At 39.6% G+C, this 4,743-nt stretch overlaps 1 protein-coding gene across 3 annotated transcripts in view; it reads right to left on the bottom strand.

Moving 5' to 3' along the window:
• SMARCAL1 (SWI/SNF related, matrix associated, actin dependent regulator of chromatin, subfamily a like 1) overlaps positions 1-4,743 on the bottom strand; it is a 34,971-nt gene that overhangs the window by 14,601 nt on the left and 15,627 nt on the right. The gene's annotated exons all lie outside the window — the stretch shown is intronic.

Raw genomic sequence — 4,743 nt, 5'->3', positions numbered from 1 at the left:
AGAGTGAGCACGTAGCCTCTTTCTTCAAAGGTCTGTAACAATAATATGGAACAATGCCACAGAAAATAAGATTGCAGGGGCCAGAAAGGACTTTCTAGCAAAATCAGATCCTGTAATCAATTGATACATATTTCCACACAGATGAACTAACATTAGCTGCTCAGTTGCATTTAGGCATGAAGTTCACAGAACTGATGGAGACCTGGTCTGAAGTTCTCATTTACTAAGTAGCCTAAGACAAATGTAGCTTTGTAGCATTACAAAATACACCAGCAAGAATTAATTCCACAGCTGTGAAAACATTTACAAAAGTCACTTCTGAAAGTCAAAGAATAATTTATGAAATTATGGCACTTACTCTAGAGGTCAAGACCCAGCAACCAACGATTGAAAGGGGAGTAGGCGAGGCAGAGGGGTTATGTGACAGACAAATAATTGAACACACAAAGAGCCTCATTAACATACAGTGACTGTCTCTGTGTTAAATGGATTTCCCAGCAGGAGCTCTGCCATATGCTATCAGACTGACATACTTTTTTAAATAAGTGTGGCTAGTTCTGGCTGTACACTTACTCGTGTCCCCAGTTTTTGCTTACTGTGTGATTTTAAACTGCTTATCTTAAGAACAGCTTATCCTGCAAAATGAAAAATCTGAGAAGGACCATAATAAAATAATCACCTGATGAAATAGAAGATGTGGTAAAGGGGAAGAGTAGCAGCTGCTTTCATGAGTTTGTTTCTCTATTTGGGCAAGAGATCGGGCTCCGCATTTCTTAAGATGAAATTATTCCAAAAAAATATAAATACTTTTCCCTATTGTTAACTGACATCTAGACAGACAATGTGTGTCAAACAGCAGTGATAAGCTATGACTGAAGCAAATTAAACTGCCTTCCTATTCCAAGAAGGAAAAAAAAATTTAGAAGGTAAGAGCAGATCTGAAGATGAAGTCCTGAGGGCCCACAGCTTCTTCAGTTTCAAGATGAACCTCCTTCACTCAGCAGGTGACAATAAGGAAAGGTTTATTTATCTAATCCATACAGATTTGTAGCACCTAAAGACAGCTGCTGTTTATTTCCCAACAGAAATAGAAATTTTTGTGTTCCCTCCTCACCTTCTACCTCAGCATGGACCTGTTTCTCTGCACTATTTTTAAGGTGCTCTATGGCAGCAAGCATAAAAGGTTTAGATTCCAGCCACACAGTGTATTTGGACTCCCATAACAAAACCAAAGACCTTTAACCCTGCAAACATCAGAATGTGTATCAGACTATTAAATGGAACAGCAGCTCAATGGGAAGAGTGAAATTAGTAATATTATCCATGTGTTGGAGAGCAGTACTCATAGAGACCACAAAGAGTATAAGAACATTTAATGCCACTGGAATTTTTGATTAGACAGTACCTTTTATTTATCAGTTTCCAGTGCAGTTCTTCACTACTTACTGTAATGCTTCAAAAAAACTCATCAATTTTCCACTGGGACCTTCCCTAGTTTCCATGCTTTGCAGTTCCATGCAATTGCAGAAGAATAAAGACCATGCAGCACCTTGGCTAGTCAAAATAAGTAGAATCCTTTCCACTCTGGTCCCCAAGAGATCCTACTACAGATCAGTGAAAAACTTTTGTTTTGTTTGTTTCTTCTCCATCCACATCCCTGAGGCTTTGCTGGTTTAAGGATATTGGTAGTACGTATACTGCCTCTCCTATGTTTGTCTCTGAGCCAGTCTAATCTTAGAAGAAAAAAACCAAAATGCTTTCAAGAAGTGTAACACTATTGACACTTTCTGCCTCTGAGGGATGCGGATCCAGGGCAGAGGGAAAAGCCAGTATTGTCAGTTCGCCTAGGAGAACTTAGTCCCAAACATGAGACTACAGAAAACAGCAAGATGACAAGTAGGTCCTATTACCAATTGACACAGCTTTGAGTTAGGGGGAAGGACATGCCAGGCCTAACGAGGCCTTTTGGTGACTCAACTACAGCCCAACAGTATGAAGCTATTCTCACTTTGATGTGCATGGAAACAAGACACAAAGATCACTTTGAACACAGCAACCTCTAGCCCCTGAGTACGTGAGAGCTGCTGCAGCTGGGGACAAATCTCAGGCAGCTGCTGGCACAGACCTGCTGGTGTGAAAGCTGGCTGACTTTGAAAGCAGCATTTCTGCCACATGACCAAACATCAAAGGACTGTTTTCCACTACAGCTTTCAATCCATTCTTCTCCATAATTCTGCAGGGATGCATACACACTGTGTGCAAACTCTACCACCTCCTTTTACTTAGGCAGACAGAGCAAGTCTGCACACCCACAAGTTTGCACATCCACTGGAACATGAAGGGAGTAAGATATATGGCCTGAACATCTTGCTGCTGCTATTTCACTCTATCTTACTGTTCCTCTCAAAGTTCTGTCCACTAACAGTAAATTTGGCATGTCTATATATTTACTCTAAACTAATGACAACCTGGGGTAAGCCATGAGGCAGTGAGCACAGCCACTGCATACATCCAGCCATTACAAAATTTCTTCCTCTGTCTCAAGCAAAACTTTTCTCAATCTCTGTCAGGGTAGCAGCTAAGCATGTCAGAAAAGATACTGAGTGCTGCACACACAAAATTTGCAGCTTTTGTTAATATTAAAAAGATGTCTAAAAATCCCCAATGGGCAAACTTAGGTGACATGTTTAATACATGGCTTTGGTTGACAATTCCATACCACACTTGCTCTGCAATATATACAAGAGAGCAGGAAAAGATTAACTATGACTGACTGGCTAAAAACACCATTTTGAAAACCTGTCAATATCAGACATAAAAACTAAAATAAGGCTTTAAATGCTGTAACAATGAGCTAAAGATTTGAGAGGTGGAGATTCAGTTTGGCTATCTAACAAGACAAATTAGAAACTAATATCCAAGGTATGTCATCTTTATTATCAATGTACCAATTTAATGCAATTATTGTGCAGTTATCTATAAACATTTGCAACAACTTATGTATTTCATTTATTATTCAAATGGAGAAGTCGAAAGTGCAGATTCTATCAAGATAAAAAAATTAATTAAGTATGGATAGAACTGACAAACATTTCTGTCTCCAAAACGTTTTAACTTAGATCTGTCCAGTGTCATTATGGACTCATAAATCTTTGCAGCATGTAAGGGCCAAGGATCACATTTCTTAAGTACGTTTCTTTTTTTTTTTGTCCCTAAAAGTCAGTTCAAGCTTTTATGCTTTAGGACATTGAGATCCTCATAGGAAATACCAGCACCTATGGCAATTTCAGCTAGTTTAAAGTGGTATTATGCTAACAGTTAGAAGTGGCAATGTTCAGAAGGTAGACAAACAAAGCCTACATTAGCTCCAGGGCCTCTGGTTACAGCACTGGCACAGCTGCACGCTGTAACCTTAAGGTAGGGACTGGGGTACTAGGAGCAGTTTACCTCTTGAAGACTTGCTTACAGTTACACCTTTTTCTGTTCTCTTCTAAGAGCCCTACTGCTGCTCAGACCTTTTTAACATAAAGAAGGCAAGAATAAGAATATTATCCTCAACAGCATGCCTAGCCACACCTTTTATTCAGTAATTTTGAGGTATCATGTAAAAGAATGAAAATACTCCCATTTCTATCCCACTGGCTACTTACTATAGGTATCACATAGTATCGTTGCTAGATTCAGTATTTAAGTGATGAAAGCTCCTGATGTTTTGGGAGTTCTTTCAAATATAAAAATATTGGCGTGATGTCTTGTGCCAGGAGTGACCACAGCATCACTCACCAGGAGCTGAAGACACACCTGCTAAAGGGGATGGTTTTAGAGCAAAATGCCTATGTTGGAAAGCAAGGAGAGAAAAATGGCTATTACAGCAAGTACTTCAGAAATTTTACTCAGCAACCAGGCAAACAGAATTTACCTGAACATCTAACACAAAATATCTGGTACTGTATGCTCATTGCAGGTGAGATAATGCACCATGTTTCATATGAATATGAAACTCTTAATGCTTTCAGAAGACTGAAATACAGTTTCAGAAGCATCAGCTCTCAATTCTTTAAGACCAGTGATGTGACAGCATAAAACTGTAAATTCTCAGGAAGTGCATACAGGCAATTAACCTCTGCTTAACAGCTACCATCTTTCACTCTCGTATCTTGCAGCCTGAAAATAATTTTGACAAGCTGATCCTTACAAAGCTTCAAGTAGCAAAGGATGAGGCTGTTTTTTGAGCATTTTGCTCAAATGAGGGCGAATTTGTTATTTCCCACGATTTTCAGTCATACACCCTAATTACTGTATTTCAAACTGCTCACAGAATTGGACCTCCCACTTGAGCTTCCAAGCATTAAAAGCCTGCAGTGATTTGAAAACCAAGAGAAGACACGAGTCAGGCCTTCAAGGAGAACAACCAAGTTATTCAAGGACAACCATCTTCAGCAAGCCATTAAGAATCTTGCATATCAAAGGTAGTTGCTGTAAAGCCATCACAGATCAAATCTGCTCTTTATACAGTGCTGGTTGATTGCTGAAGAGGAACTGCATCTACCTTCTTCCAATATACAGACTCTGCAGTGTCTAGAAACTACCCCTAACTATAATCTGTATCGGTTAGAGGCTACCAGGGTGAGTTTGAGTCTTTGATCCCAGGACAACAGGCAAACATCAGAATTTACATTTCTCCTGGTATCTTAGAATTGACTACTGCGTCCCTTCTGTGGGCCACTTGTGCCACTAACCTCA

The sequence above is a fragment of the Geospiza fortis genome, unplaced genomic scaffold (genome assembly GCF_000277835.1).
Source record: "Geospiza fortis unplaced genomic scaffold, GeoFor_1.0 scaffold112, whole genome shotgun sequence".
NCBI lineage: Eukaryota > Metazoa > Chordata > Aves > Passeriformes > Thraupidae > Geospiza > Geospiza fortis.
This window is presented reverse-complemented; position numbering and strand designations above follow the sequence as displayed.